The 17109-nt window shown below is 38.2% G+C and overlaps 1 long non-coding RNA gene across 2 annotated transcripts in view; it reads right to left on the bottom strand.

Annotated features, from left to right (window-relative positions):
* The window catches only part of LOC148183875 (uncharacterized), a 34623-nt gene that overhangs the window by 2477 nt on the left and 15037 nt on the right, over positions 1-17109 (bottom strand). For both annotated transcript variants that reach the window (XR_015773117.1, XR_015773116.1), the window contains exon 2: positions 775-2124. This is a non-coding gene — a long non-coding RNA (uncharacterized LOC148183875). The remainder of the gene's footprint in view (positions 1-774; positions 2125-17109) is intronic.

Below are 17109 nucleotides of genomic sequence, written 5' to 3'. Positions count from 1 at the left end.
AAGAGAGTTTTGTGACATCAAGTTGCTAAAGTGCAATGGGCTACATGTAAACTGTACTGTCATTCATATTTTTCTTTCCCCCTCAGTCTAAATTTCACCCGGAAATTTTCCACTGCTGAAAATAAACCATTTATGGTGAACAGAAATGTAGTTAATTTGGAGAGCATGAGAGTCATTGTTATCCAAATTCTTCAAGTAAATTAACAAGTTTAAGCATGCTGAATCAGGTAGGGACTCAACACATGGTTTAGTTGGGTTTAAATAAGTGCTATGATAACTATTTTCTAATTGGGACCCTTAAGAATAAATAAAACCAAAGGTAATAGGCAAGAGAAGACTTCCAAGGGAAAGCAAGATGAGGACACAGAAGGAACTTGTTAATAACATACTGAAAACTGAAGAGAAATGTTCCTTGAATGGAAACAGTGAGTATTAAGTAGAAAAGAAAGAAGCAAAGATAAAAGCTAAATAAAAGTACTTCAGTGAGGTACAAAAAGAATCAAGCTTAAAAACGGACAAAATGCAGAGCAGAATCGAAATCAAACCATACTTTTGTAATTACTGACAGTTTTTATTTAATCCAACCAATTATCTAAAATGTGATTCAAGCACACTTGACTCCAGTGAATTGCCTTCTATAACACTTTTATGTGTATCATTCTCAAAAGTCAAGTGTGCACTGATTGCACTTCAGACAATCAGTTACATTTCTAGAACGGTGGAGAGAGGAAAAAAGCCCCACACATTTAAGCTATCCATTTAGCATGAAGTTACCTGGAGTTTGGGGGTGTTTTCCCTGTTCTCCTCTCGCCAGGTGTTGCCCTGCTCACAGCTCGATGCACCAGGCTGCAGCTCAGGACAGCCACGTGTGGCACAGGTCAGCCTGGGCTGCTGAGCTGCTGAGCCCAAGGTCAGCTCCTCTGCTGATGGAAGTCAGTGTGAAGAGAGCTGGAAGCAAGAGCTGGCCCCAGTTTTCCCTTAGGAGCTGTTTTTAAGCGACACTGCCCCACCAGTCTGTCTGTGATCCTGACCCAGGGTTGCCACTGCACCTGGCTCCTTGCTGGAGAGGCCACGGCTGCCACCTGCCAGGGTCACACTTGGTTCCTGGCCCCCTGTGCCTTGCAGAGTGGCCAACCTTGCTACACCCTGTCAGCAATGGGCAGTTTTGTGAGGTTAACAGCAGACCTGCACACACACATCTTCCAGAGCCCAGGATCTGCATAAAAGCACTGTGTGTCATGCTGATGGCCTGCAAACTTTCCAGGGTGATGTTAGTCCATAGGTCCTGACTGCCATTAACTCTGGGCTCATCCTCTTCTGACCTTGCAAGCACAAACAATCGCCCTGGTTACTTCAACAAGGGCAACAGCCAGAGTTACACTCATGAATTACCATCCCTTTTCGGCCAGGTCACAAACTGGAGGCTTTGTGAGGAGAATACTCATTCTGACAAACTGTTGTTTTGTTGCCAGTCTTAAAATGTCATCAGATCAAGGCATGAACTTCTCGTCAGGGAACTCCATCCAGCCTGGTTATTTGAGTGCTTGGGCTAGGGCAGAGGCCACTTTTCCTTTGCTGAGAGGGGAATGGGGCACATAACCATCAGACTTCTGAGCTGGGCCAGCACTTTCCAATGCACAGCCAGCATGTCATAGGGTGTAAACAGTGTAGAAAAAAAGTGCTTGTTATATGATGTGGATAAAAAGCTGATGAAATGCCAAAGTCCTTGAGAACAGAAGTCTGAGGATTAAACTGGGAGACACTGGAGTGTCTGTTGTTATGTCAGCAAGATCTCCTCCACCAGTTTTAGTACGGAGGACCTGGAAGAACTGCCCGTTTCCCTAAAGCCCATCTTTCAGTCATTGTTGGGAAGCTATTAATGCAAATAGGGTTGTGCTTTCATTCCAGCTGGTTTTGCCTCTGAAGGCACTGCAGGTGGCGATTCTTTGTGTCCTTTGATGAGAGAACAGACAGTGTCCTGTGGCTCCCACTTGTAGGAAGAGCACGAAACCAGCGATCAGCCTGTGCCTGTTTGCGCAAAACGTTTGAAGAGCGGCTGCCAGCAGACACATTTTGATCAGAGACAATGAGGGAGCACTTCCTAAGGCATTTTTCTTTGGGGATCTGTGAAGGAAATTGTCAAACATGGATGGATTTCCTACAAAGCCACTTCTGCTTTTTTTCTCCCTCCCCCATAACTGGTATTCCTACAGGGAAGCCCAGAGGTGGGAATGGAGCGTGCATGTAATCAGTTCTGTAGATAATCAATAGACAGAAGGTATCAGGAAATTAAACTAATATTTCTAGCAAGGCAAATGACAACAGGAATTCAGCATTTGGGTTTGAAAGATTGATGTAAACTTCAATAAGATAACAGCCAAGATTTTTCATAGTGACTTTGCACCCTTCAAGTTTTGAGGGCCAGATTCCAGAGATATTAAGGCATTTGTTTAAAAAAAAAAAAAAAATTGAAATCAAACTTCTACAGATTACCTCCACAAACACGTGATTGTTTATTAATATGAAAATAACATCCCAGTGCTGCTGGGGTTTTTCCCATAAGTTTCACGTGGATGACCTATGGATGCTTGGATGCTTAGCCTTGTAAGGCTATGCCACATTTTTCTTTCAAGTGACTTTACTTTCTCTTCTAGTTCTAGGATAAAACATTCCATCATTTTTACTATTTTAGTTTAATTTAGGTCAGAAGCATCTTTCTGGCACCTAATTCTAATTTCAAAATGTCAATGATTTTTTCAGACAGATGGGGTTTTTTTTCATACTGTGATCACCCTTTCTTGGGTGAAATTGTTAACAATATCATCTCTAACAATTAGGAGATTTATTTTTATGTCTCTCTGACAGGAAAATCGAACTTCAGGTACTAAGATGGATGTCAAGCTCAAGTGATTATGTTGAGGATTTAATTCACACAAATCTAACCACTTTCTCTAGGTCACTTCTTGAACACTGTGTGCAAAGTCTTGGTTTCAGTGTTACTCACATTTTCTGAATTCTTACAGTGTTGTTCCTGCACTTGAGATGCATATGAAATTATATCCTAGGACAAGCATTTTTCAGCCAAAAACCCCCATAAGCCTAAATATATGACCAGGAAGGAGGAATGAATTTTCCCCCCAAGAAGATAATTTCTTCAATAATAATTCTATTTTGGGGAAGTTAGAATTCTTTAATTCTAGTATTCACCAAATTACTCATGCTGAAGAGAAAATGACAGCTTTGGAAAACTTACAATAAAAGTCTGCTTCTGAATGAAAACAATCTAATGAATTGAAATGAAATGAAAACAATCTAATGTGGGTCAAACTTTGTGTCACAAGGAGACTAAGGGAGTATGTACTTCTGGCTTATTTGAGTATCTTTCATGCTTAAATTCCATTAATTCACCCAAGTGTTGCTTGTCACAGACCAAGGTGACGAGAAGTGCTATACAGACTGCACTTTCAAACAGCAATGTTTTGCTGGTCCAACCTAGAACAGTCCCAGCACTCTGGAAAAAAAGTACACTCATAAAAAAATAACTCATACTTGATCCTGCAGGCCTACAGCAAAGGAAAAAAAGCATCCCGAATCAGAGGATGTTCAAGAGTGCCTGCAGCACACTGGGAGGCACAAACCCAGTAAAAAAATAGTGTCTAAAACCAGAACGCTTGAAGCTGTGGAAAGAAGACAGGGAGATTTGCCTTGCTACCAGATCCTGAAATGTGCTGTGGGTTCCAATAGCCCAATTTACAACCATCTTGGAAAGGATAAGAGCCACACAGCAATTAGCAGGGCTCAGACCTCCTAGAAAGGACATGAGGTCCTATCTAAAAACCACATGCAAGTTCTTGCTGCTTTTTATAAGTTTACTCTGGAAAAGTAGAGAAGTGTTTAGTGATGACAAGGAGGAGTTTAATTCTATCATACCCTTTCCTATTCCCTCTGCTCTAACAGAGGTTGGTTATTTTTTCTCCTGCAAACACAGTAAGGAGCCTTTTATTTCCCCCCTCTCCTGAGGGGTGAGATATTAGCCCCCATCAAAGCACTCAGCTGACTGATAATGCAGAAGCTGTATAAAAGCAATCAGGTGATATGACACATTGAAAACAGGAGTCAAAGAAACACAGATAGTATTTTTCAGTAGTACCAGTTTAGGATACATTTCACTTTCACATGAATTCCTCCCATTCAGAGCTGAAACTGAGAAAACAATCTGCCAGTAGAGAGGTCCCAGCTGTGTCAGGGTTCAGTAACAACCAGAAGTCATGACTGGCCATGCCTCCACAGATGTGTCTGGGGTTTTCAGGGTAGCAGTGAGATCAGAAAATTATAAAAAGGGCCCACCATTTGCTGCAGCCTGCAAATGCCTCAGGCTTTTGCTGGGGACAAACCATCTCCTGTCATCCATGGCTAGTGTGACTTTGCTGCAACACATTTGGTTGCAAATTTTCTCATGGGTTGTCACCTGTGTGATGCAAGCGTCTTTATTTATGCATTCATTTGTGTTAAAACAGCAATATGAGTGCAAAAAGTTTTACTGGTAATGCCAATAGAAATAACATTAAACTCCCCAAAAGAAAACATTAAACAAGAGCAGTATTACCAGGTAATGTTCAAGCCAATTCACAAACCTCTAATAGTGGAAAAGTGAAAGGTTTGTTGTGAAAAGTCTTTCTACCCTGTTGAAAATATCAATACCACATGCTGGGGTGGAACTCTCCAAGAAACAAATATTGATTTCCCTCTTCCCTGATATACAAATGGCAGACAATGACTGTGCGAACTCTGAATCTTTTAATTGTTTTAAGGTTGACAGATTCTGTTAGTATTGAATTTTTATTATTTCATTGTTCTCCTGTTTTCTGCTGCTACCCCCCAGCCCTCTTTGAAACCTTTGGGAGGGGCACTTTGCTTTTTTTCCTTTTTTGTGTTAGAAAGACAAGCAAAGGGATAGTTGAAATTAACATAGTATTCCCTGTACTGCAGTTCACTGTCAGGTCTGATTAATCTAATTTTAGTATTACCATTAGGAACATTGTAGCAATTTCTTGGCAACACAAGGTCCTAGTGATGATATAACACTATTATTTAAAACAAACAAACCACATCATACATTCCAGGAAATCATGCTATAAAATAAATGTTTACTGTATAGCAGTGAACTGTGGACATTCCATTTCAGTTCAATTGCTACAAACAGAAATCCTGCTTTAGAATCTGTAATTTCACCAATTTTACAACAAACATGAATGGCAAAATTGAAAGACAGAGGAATACATAGGCACACGTGTTTCTAATGATCCAAATGCTAAGCAAAATTTGTAGCAAAATGAAAAGGATTACAGCAGAGTAATTTTTTTTTCTTTAATTTTATTTTATGGAATAACCACTATTCTTCAATACTAGGTATATGTCATGTAAAGCTTAAAAAGTAGTTATTCATTGTCCTGAAGGTCACCCAGACACAGTAAGTTCATTTCATTTTCTTGGCAAGAGATCCAGGCTTGTTATGGACTCCGTGAAACATGACAGCGAGGGACTGTCCCTCCATTTCAAGCAAATACAATTTTTCCCTCTGAGGAAGGGGGAGAGAAAGGAGGTGGCTGAATCTGGTCCTGTTGTACCTGTGCTCATCCAGGGACAACAGCTGGAGGGAATGCACTGCAGAAGCGCCCACATGTGTGAGAAATGGGTCAGAGTGTGCCAGTGCCTGGATCCAGCCATGCCACGCTCACCAGGCTGGTGGCAGCACAGTGACAGCAAGTTGGACAAGGCCCAGGCTTGTCCCCAGGGCCTGTGCTGACACCCACAGGCTGGAATCCCCTTCTCCCTCAGACAGAAAACAAAAGGGTGACCCTGTGATACCAATAGCTTATATGATAAGAATAAAATATTTTGATATTTCATTTGAAAGCCATGGTTACTTATTCTCCTTTCATGCAACATCTTTTCTAATCTTATTTCTTTCCTATGCCACTTTCATCCCAGTCAAATTATCTGTGATCCTTTTCATTTTTCATTTATCTGGACATGTCACCTTATATTCTGCATGGATTTAATTCTGTATGTCGTCAGTGGTTTTTCTTGTCACAAATTTTTAATTACTGTCTACCTATCTTATGGCACACAATAGAAATGAGATCCTTGGAAACTGGAATGCAACTGCCATTTGGGAATTACACATATGCAGGCTGACAGGGTGAGACAGGCACAATGCACAGGCTTTTAGCATCTTTTCTAGCACTTGTGTTTGTAATGGGATGAAGATGAAGCAGGCAGGTCCTTTCAGAACAGAAAATCTCCCGGAGCACCATGTTGAGATATGGGCAAACACAGCAATTAAATGGGGTGTCAAGCATGTGTGCTAAGGATAAACAAACAGGCAAAACTAATTAGTTAAAATTTGTCTGGGAATTGGTGAATAATAAGAGCTGTGAATTATGAGACAGCTGTTTTGTGTTGCCAAATTTTCTCCTGTCTTTTTGGCTATGAAAGTTTATGAAGACACTGAGCTATAGTTTATAATTTATCCATTATGATGTTTGAAATGGAAATACTAAAGGAATGTAAGGAACATTTTTACTGATGATAAAAGGCAGTGTTGTGTATATAAACATGGCTCTATAAACAGTCTTTTTATAATATTCTAATTATTAATATAGTATAAATATAGTAATAGAGTTGAGATTTCAAGTGGCAGAAAATCTGTTCAATATTGTTCCTGAAAAGATTATTTTTGTAACCTCGTCAGAGTCAATGAGCCTCTCATTGTTTATTACTTAAGCTGCTGGACCTGTCTTGTTCCATGCTGATGATTCTGCAGCACACTGGGTATCTTGCCTAAAATGCAGACAACTGAGTTTTCTAGCTGCTGAATACTTAAACTTCAGTATTAGTATTTTTCACTAAATTAAGAACATTTTAAATTATCGAATCAATATACAGAGGGATTTCATATTCAAGTGAAATTCAATTTTGTTGTTCAACTTAAGGACACTTAAAATGTAAACCAGTAAAGTTCATTAATAAACTAACGGGGAAAAAAAATGGGGCTAAGACAAAGTTTTTATATAAAAAGCCATGCTCTTGTCTTAAATTCTGTGATATTCTACTATTTTTTAAATTAAATGTTACAGGTGTTCAGTGAAATATTATTCTAAGTCTGATTTTTAAATGGGAAAAAAATGTTTTCTGGGAACAAGACCAGTGTCTATGGCTTTACATTTTGGTAAAATTCCTCAAATTTGGCTGTCAAGTAACTTTTTTTAAGCCAGCAATTTTTTACTTCTTTTCCTCCCTTGTTTTGAAAACCCTGGAACTTAAATGTCATATAAGTTCCTTGCAAAATCATTGGAATTGTGTGATCAATTTGAATGAATTGTTCTAATATGATGCACTAAGTTGAAAGAAGTTATGTTAAGAAGTTGTGAAAACTTGCATGGATAATTGCAATAATTTTTTCTTGGCAAAGTCTGGGAGAGCTGCCAAGAAAAATCTCTCTCCCTGACAAAAGTTCCTAAGCACTACATTTACAATAAGTGTAAATATGTAAATATTACTGCTAGGAATAAATCTTAAAAAAGAACATATTTACACTGAAAGAAAAGGTTATTATTGAAACTGATTTTTCTCCCCCAGCACTGTGATCACCAATGAATGCTAAGTTTACTGTAACATTTTATAAAGATATATGTGTGTTCACTCAGAATCCGACAGATTTTATAAGCATAGCACAAGATGAGGAATGACCAACTACATGTATTGCTGACTATCACTAAACTGGCCAAAATCCAATGCATGACGTTTCCACAAGAGGGAAAAGTACAAAGAAAAGTCTGCTAAAACCAAGAGCAATAAGCAACTCATCTGAGAAAAACAATAATTTCTAGCCAAACAAGATTCTAATGAGATTATCTCCTATAGTTTATCATCTATATGATCCTGGAATAAAAAGTGTGCTAAATGCAAAGAAGGGGTGAAACTGGATAGAGAGAAGCGTGACAGATAGAGGCTGAATCCAGATCTAAGCCTTCATCCCATGTTTAAATTCAGATTTTCAGTTCCTAGTCCGAGTCCTCACCGCTCAGTCATCATTTGCCTTGAGGAGGAGGATATCATACACAATGGGTTTGTAGAAATCGGTGGATGAGGAATACTTTGCACCAGCTAAGGATCTGCTCCTTTATCTTTCAAAAGCACCGACTGCAGAAACCTAATTTACTGCTCTTGATCATAGCCAGAAACATCTGACTGATGAAGCTGGAGTTTCCCAGGAGTATTCATGCCTCAGAAGGGAACTGGGATTACAATTGAGATGTGGATAATATCTCCGGTATCACTTGGCAATTTCAGACAACTTACAGTGCATTACCACACTTTCCTGCAATTTGGTGCTTGGATGTCATAAATTACATTGACACACCATTAACATAGGTAAGTAGAGTAAATAATTGATCTCTCCAGAGAAACATTAGAACCCACTGTAATAACAGATCTGCAGCAATCACTATTAGAAACATACAGACCTCAACAGTTTCTTTTTTCATACCTACAGCTAAGCCCAAATTACTTTCCTTTTAGTGTCTTTTGGGCTGCTATTCTTGCACTAATACCAGGATAGGCCTTTAATATGTAAAAATAGAGAAATGTAGAAATGGAAGAGAAATAGAGAAATAATAGAGAAAAATAGCTTTCCAAAATTAGATTGTTAAATATATCCATATTATTAAAGATATCCAGGAAATGACATGTGTGGAAAGGAAAAAAAAACTAGGTTATTAGGCTGTGTTAATAGCAAATTTTCTTAGTGAAAGGGCATGAATGAACCATTAAAGTGGACAGGAGAACAGGTGAGGGGGAGAACAGGAAAGACAGAAGAGCAGGAGAAAATAAAAAGTGAGAAAATGTGAGAAGATTAGTGGGAAAGCAAGAAGAAGAAAGTAGGAAGCAATTCACTTTGAACATGCAAATAAAAAGAGGAGCACGGGAATTCTAGGCACAGATGGATTCCCATTTTGGAAATTCTGACAGGATTCATAGACATATGAGAGGATGTTATTCTTCATCAGATGAATGATACTGATGTGACAAGCAATATATACAAAGGTTAGAAGTAATTCTATTAAAAGAAAGAAAGAAAGACTGGTCACTGGAAGCTCAGTTTGCATTTATCTTTTCATTCCTTGTTAAAAATATGCTGGTGACATGAACGTTTAAAGAACAGAAAATCTTTTCAAAACTGGGTTATTAAACCTTCTCTTAGACTCAGCACAAGTGATGAAAGGTAGCCATGTGTTCAGATAGCTGAGGTATGAATCATTTTAGGGCTACTAAGTTGTTCCAAATATTCATAAACCATCTGTTAAGTGAAAGAGCATTAGGTATACACCATGCTAATAATTCTTACATTTAAGAATTATACTCAGCATGACACATCATTGGGAACAACAGAAAAGTACTTTTGGATACCCACAAAATCCTCACACAGTTTTAAATATAGTAGGTGAGGGTATGTTTGAGTGGGCAGTGATAAGTAAGAGCATCTTTGCACAGAAAGGGAGCTGCTTTGAGAACATGCCTCTTTTATTTTCTCACAAATACCAAACATTAATTTTATCTTTACTGCTGGTCACAAGATTCTCAGAAATTAAAGTCGAAGATGAAAATCAGAAGGCATAAAATTCTAATATTTTGACAGGCTCAGTGTGATTTAATTTCTGATTCATGTGTTATGGCTTTCTCTCATATACGACACTCCATTATAAATTCTAGTGGACAAATTCTGGATCAGAAATCCTCAGCCTTGATTTTGGCAACAATGCTGAGTGAATAATACCCTCATGGCCACAACATACTTTCCCCCTGCCTTGACCAGAAGCAGTAGTGTTATCTTTACCCCCAATTTCCTGAAATACTTTTCAGTTTATGAAGCAAAATGGTGACCTGATCCTAGTGAAAATCAGAAGCAGAAATTCTAATAAACGTAAGCATTGCAATCACCATTGGAATGTGTCAGTGTGTTTGAGTTATATGTCTTTGACTCTCCTAGACAGAACCTAAGCTGTGACTTGCTAAACTGACCAGTTCACATTTACCCAACACTAACCATCCTCACCTCTCTATTTTCTTTCCTCTGTGTTGCAATACATTTTTTTGTCTTATATTTCTGGGAAACTTGAAAAGCCTTTAGGGAAGCCAAAGGTGTATTTACAATAAAACGAGCTCTTGATTTGTATCAGTCCAGTAGTTACTATATTGTACTTGTATGGTGAGGTGTAGAGTATAAAACCTAACAACCTAACATTTTTTCCTTTCTATGACAAAATAAATTGGCTCACTCTCAAAATTATTTCTTCTGAACTTAGGGAAACTCAGAATATCCAAAGATTAAGTGAACTTTTCACCTCAGACTTAGCTAAACAGACAGTTTTAATTCTTCTCTCCCATTCCCCCCTCTCGTCTCAAAAGTGCAAATAGAAGGCTCAGGAATAAATATTAGAAAAGGGAAACTTTCAGCCATAAATCACTATTTATATCTTGCTGAGGTCAGGGCTAAGGCACTCATTTCTGAAAAATGTTTGCAGTCCCTTGTGACCTCCTGAAGCCAGTGGATCTCAACTACTTCATGCCAGTGAAGATTTGTGACTTCACAAATTCTGTTCTCAGTTCTTTATTCTCCCACTTCATCCCCAAAGCCACTTCCCTGAGGAATCCCACAGCTGAATAGTCTTAGTTCTCAGACAGAGAGAGAATTACCCTCACAGGAAGCACTCATTTATTAGGGATGAAGTCATTCTTAAGCATTATGTTATGATATGGGAATAATATGGCTGGGGAGAAAACAAGGCAGTGGTGAGGGAAGGCTGCATGAGCTTATAGCCACTATTCTGTGCTTGAAGAGCTGCAGGGTGGAAATAACATCCCATCCTGCTCATGCTGGCTTATGTTTTTCAGTGGAAGACAAATTAGTGTTTCAGCCCTACCCTATTGAGCTCAACTGCAAACCGTAATTTCACAAGATTAAAATCTCTATAGGCAAGAACAAAGCACTGGCCTCATTCTGTGTATTTTGTGGAAATTAGGCAAAGCACAGTAAAAACAAAATGCAGTTTGACTTTCCTTCTAACACAGGAAGGACTTAGGTTTAATTTTGTTCAGGTGTGAAAGTTCAAGTTTTTCCTTACTTTTGTCTGTTTTATAGCTGTCATACACAATAGCAAGGTGTTATTCTTACGAAATCACATAATTCACCAGAATGGTGCTATAAATACTTCTTAAGTGTTATTATTTAATACCAGTTTCACTTTAATGCAAAGTTCATTATATTATATTTAGAATTTATGCTTTTAATTTATTGATTTGTCACTTTTAGAGAGGAAAATATTTGGAAATATAAGTATTTTGATAATTAAAATGCTGTAAACCACAGAAAACTAAAAAAAAATAACTGATAAGTGCTTTGTTGAGAGAAAGATGGAGAAGAAAATCATATACAAGAGGAAAAGTTGCATTTCCATGAAATCTACTCTTTTAATACAACATTTCCACTGACTTTGACAGGAATATTTATCTGAAAGGAGTATTGCTGGATACTAACTGATACTCAGTACTGAGAAACAACTTGCTTGGTTTGGGTTCCTATCATTAAAGGTACATATCACAAACATGGTTAAAATGCACACGGACGTACAGAGTGTTTGGGGCAGACTGGTGCCTCCCAGTTTGATGTTTCTCTGTTCTGTAGGTGGTGTAACTGTCTCATCATACAATTTTTTTCCCTATTGCAGGATATGTGAACTGCCCTTCCTAGTGGCACTATCTCCCAGGGGGAATAGAGAATAATTCTTTAGAGCCATGCACTATGACTAAGCAGCTGGCTTATTGCTTGCAAGTGAAATTTGAATCTCTGGAGTCCAGAAATTTGGTTCCTTTTCTACCTGGAAGCACAAAGATGTTGCTTAAAGCCTTCTCACACCTCTCCACTTTGGACTCCAGGCATGAAAATCTGGCAGCTAGAAGGCTTTTAGACTTCCTAAAGTTTGCTTTTCATTAGATACTTGCTGGAGAAATATGCTCTACAGAGGCATTAGATATCCCATCCTGTCCTATACAAATTGGTGTTAATATTTTCTAATCCTAGACGTCCAGCTGGAAGGAACTCTTACAATATCACAGCACATATTGTTAAATACCTTCTCATTTTGCTTATAGAATGTAGGTTTAATGAAAATTTGAAATGTGATCTTTTAATGTGATCACTTAGTTCATTAAAACACGGTTTCACCTACACAAATCTCTTACTCGTGAAGTTCACTGCAATGAATCAGAGCCCAGCACACATGAGTAACTCCAAAGTGAGACTGAGCTTTCCTGTATCTCTCTGGTGCAGTCCCCCATTGGTTTCTCACACTGAGGGCTTTTCAGAGACTGCTGTTCTGAAATAATAATGAGAAAACCCATTAAAAAAGATCAATTTTTATTTTTAAAGAATGGAACAAAGTGATTCATTGCACTGTGGCGCATGAAGTCTGCTTTAAAGTCCCTGTTCACCCAATCTTGCAAACAACTAACAAAAGTCACTGTATTTGGTTGAAGTTTGACTTACTAAGATTTTCCTATTGCCTAAAAAAGGATAGAAAATAAAAGGATGGGAAAAGAGACATAAAAAGATAAAAATAGAAAACTTAGATGAAATGGAACTGGACCCTTCTAGGGCCTTCCAGGAATAGATCATGGTTTATACAATACTTGAGCATTTGAAAACAAATAGTTCTACAGTTCTGTAAGGATTTCCATAATGGATTTTCCTTTTTAATTATTTTTGTTATTTTTCAGTAGTGTCTCTTGAAGTTCTTGTTGTCCCATTTATTCATCCACTTGTTAAATGGAGGAAAAGCATCCTAAGAACGTAATGAGGGCAGGACAATTTGTCTATTTTTCATACGCACAAATCACCCTGACATTGAAAATACTAATACTTTTTTTTCATCCAATCTTTGTAATCTTTGTTGTCAGGGTCAGTCACCTGCTTTAGCCACATCTCACCCCAGTGGTACTGGGAAAAACCTGACAGCAAATAATTGCCAAATTCCTGTTCCTGATCCTCCATTCTGCCAGGCGTGTCCCAGGGCTAACAGCCTGGAAGGGACCTATGGGATATCCCAGACACACTACTGAAAGGTGAACAGTCACCTGCATGCTTGGATGACAAAGCCCAGAAGAAAACAGGCTGCAATCCAGAAGAATGATCCCAGGTTTAATGCCTGTTGCTTGACTAATTCACTTGTAGTACATCACCTCAACTCCCATCAAGATTCCATGACTTGATTGAAAGCTATCTAGATATTTTCTAATTTTGCAGAAGAGTGTTTTCTTATGCTAACAGGAAAGTCATAGATTTTTAGAAACCAATAAAATTCTTAGCAATAAAAGTTAGTATTTCTTCCCTTTCAAAATAACAATTTTTACTAAAAATATTTTTTTAAAAAAATAGTGAGAGTGCTCCTTCATTTCTGGTAAAAGCTAGACAATTTTTAGCAGAAAATTATTGATATTTGAAAGAAAAAAATATATATGCACAAATGTACAAAATGCATAGATGTACAGAAGGATGGTATGTAATAAGATTACTTTCCCCCTCACATTTTCAAGCTAAATCTAACTCCATTTAGCACTTAGAACACATGTTTTCCTCCCTGACTGTACAACTCCTGGCAAAGGCCTGAAGTGCCCAGGGGTAGATTAACATGCAGTGAAGACAGCCTGTGCAGGATAAATGTAGCCCATCATATGGTTGTCCAATTTATCACCCAGACAGCACCAAGTATGGAGGGTTTATAAATTATATCAACCTAATTTAAATCCCTCTATAAAAAATAATTGAACAAGAGAGCTGCTGTTTAGAAATACGTGATCTAGCCATGAAAACCATTCTGATATTTTATAGAAGCTGGGTTGTGCCCCCAACATTGAGATAAGGCACCACTCTGGGTGATTAAATATGACAGAATCCTTCCTGGAGAAGTATCAGTTTGTATAAGCTCTTCAAGAAAGTTTTGAATATATTTACCTGGACACTGTCAGGTTGTGCTGCACCATCATTATAAAATTGACAAGAGAAGTGCTAGAGGTAAACAGCAGATGATGGAAAAGGGCAGGGAAAACCAGCAGCCAACAAGACAAGAGGAAAAAAGGGAAGGGATTTTGATGGAGAATCCCTTTTACACTAAGTCACTTTAATGGACACAGCCAGGGAAAAAAATAAATTCTTTTTTATTATATGATTGCTAAATCTATTCCCCTAAGTCACAGTGCACTGAAAGAAACATTTTAAAATCTGATAATCAGAGGTAGAAAGAATGCAATAACAGAAGAAGGTATGTCCCAGAAAAATTACTTTTACAAAGAGAGCCAGGATCCTGATCTACCCTGCAAAAATAAGTTTCTGATTAAACTGAGCTGGGAGCCTCTGGGAAAAATAAAGGAAAAACTAAATTTTTCAAAATAGCTTAAATAACAATAAATTTTAAAAACCATTTATCCTGAAATAAATGACTAATTTATTCCCAGAATTCTTCATCATTTCTGAATAATATACGTGATGAAGTGTGAGAATGATGCTTGATTAAATGAGGTCCCTGGAGTGCATTAGAGGAGATTTAGGCTGGAAAACAGCATCTGCTGTCTCTTTCTTTCCTTCTCTCAATGCTGTGCTGTTTCCACGTATTACAGCATATTACCCTCTTTCATTTTTAACAGAGTAAGACAATATTTATTCAGATTTTTTGTGGTGGCCATACAATGGGTCTTTCAGTGTGAGGGTCTGAAAAATATTGCTGAATACTTACTTTATTTTTCCTGGCAGGAATAGTAATTACCTTCTCTTAGTCACTCACAGGTCATACAAATCTAAGTCATTATCTGATATAATAAAGCCAGTAAATTAAATTCAACGGGCTTTTTCCAAGACTATTTTTTTTTGGTCCTATTTCTGTTCTTACCAATGCATTCAATGTTGAGGATCATGGCTTTGGCGCAGCACTAATGAGAGCTAAAGAGATATGTCAATGATCAGCAGCTGGATACAGCACCATTGCTATCCTTTGCCATTGCCACCAGCCTGATGATGATGAAAGGCCTGTGCATTGTCCAGTACAGCTGTGCTGGACACATCCAGCCCCACCCAGCTCTGGAAGCTGAGGACAAGCAGAGTTAGCTTGTTTGCAAGGCTGCCTGAAGGGCCAGGTTATTGGAGCTCAGATGTAAACACTCACGGTGAATTTTGAAACCTTTGTACAGACCTCAGGTGTCCTTTAACAAGAACACCCAATCTGGAGCTAGCCTTCAGCAGCATCCCAGCCCACATCTGAGCGGGATTTTCATCCCACTTTCTCTTGCTGTATTCACACCATCTGCCTAGCAGCCACAGTGATATGGGAACACTCAGTACCTGCCATTCCAGTAAACTTGGGAAAAAATTCTGTTGTAACAGTGTACTTATTCAGCATCAGAAATAAATGCCAAAACATGACTGGTATGTAGGTGGCCAGATGCTTGTCCACAAATATCTTCAGACTAATAATGGCTCCAGTGGGTGGATTTGGTTTGTTGGGTTGTTATTTTTTTTCTACTTGAAAGCTATGCTGTTCAAACACTTTCCAGTATGCTCTGCTTCTTCATTAGCACACATTCCTTCCCTACCACGTGCCACATTTGATTAGAAAGACAACCATTTTTACAAGAAGATATTATGTCAATATTAACTAGCGACAGAGATAATATCAAAGATAAAACTGCCATCGAGTTATTAAGAGACGGTAATTTGCTTGAACATTTTCATGAAATTATAAAATTGGGTATCATATCTATATCTGATTATGAACAGCAACATATCTCTGAGTTAATAATTACAATCTTGTTTTTACTTGTTGACAGTCTATGACTAATTGCTGTCTGAAGAGAATTTAAACAGATCAATTCAAAAATCAGCCATCTAAAGAAAGGTAACATGCTTAACATGTATTCAGTTGGGACTGCAAAGTTCCTGTATTTTATTTGGATATCTCTATTATATGGTAGCTCCTTAAGAGAATAAAAACTGAAGTGCATTAAGAAGGAGTAATTTAATAATTTAAATGTTTTAGTTCTTTGGGGTTTGTAATACTGTTAATTTACCTGTATCTAGAGCAAAGCAGACAGTTCTGATACCCAAACTGAGATCTTTCACTATCTAACCATGAACAACAAACTGCTGATAATTGGTCTCTGCCCAGTGTCAGTCTGATCTGTGGAGGGACTCCATCCTCATCCATCAGTTCAGGCAGCTTGGGGTGCAGCTGCATGGAGAGCTGCAGCTGAGCTCTGGGTGGGAGCTGGAGACAAGAGGCCATGAACTGATGACCCTTTGCACAAGAAAAGTCACAAGGATCTTTGCCTATCATAGGTGCTCAAGTGTGGCTGACCTAGTGGCTCCTGGATGCTCAGATAGGGAAGTTTCCTTAACAGTTTCCTAAAACTCTGGATGACCTCTGCTCTGGTCCCATCTCTTTTGGAGCCAGAATGCATTGGGCATTCTCTTAGGGTGTATGTTCCAGTTCTGTTTGAGCTGAAAGGAACCTGGGTCCTTTCAGTGGTCTGTAACCATTAGTAAGTTAGTAAGTAAGGGAATAGTAAGCATGGGTGATGCAGAGGCTTGCTCCAAAAGCAGGACCATCATCTCTTAAGTCAGAAATTAAATACCCTCATTGTGTTGCACTGGGCTTAGAAGCAGCAATACTAAAGCCTGGCTGGTTAGTTGGGTAAATAGCAACCACAGAAAAAACATCATTCAGCTTTCAGAAGTAATATCTCCATTTAAAGAATAGGGATCTTTATCACATCAGAAGACTGTTACTTTTAATTTGGACTGTCATTTAAAATTGAGTCTTCTGAGTTTTTTCAAACAGGCATGACCACTGTTTCTGAAAGTCCCAAATATCACATGAAAGATAAAGTAAAGCTATGCAATTTTTCTTCCTATCAACTTCTTTATCTTCATTAAAATTCTTTTAAATATAATACTTAAGCAGTAGCTAATAGCTGAGATACAGTAAGCAAGCATACCACCCA

The sequence above is a fragment of the Pseudopodoces humilis genome, chromosome 8 (assembly GCF_049639895.1).
Source record: "Pseudopodoces humilis isolate 2021_Gansu_Grassland_sample_001 chromosome 8, ASM4963989v1, whole genome shotgun sequence".
Taxonomy (NCBI): domain Eukaryota; kingdom Metazoa; phylum Chordata; class Aves; order Passeriformes; family Paridae; genus Pseudopodoces; species Pseudopodoces humilis.
This window is presented reverse-complemented; position numbering and strand designations above follow the sequence as displayed.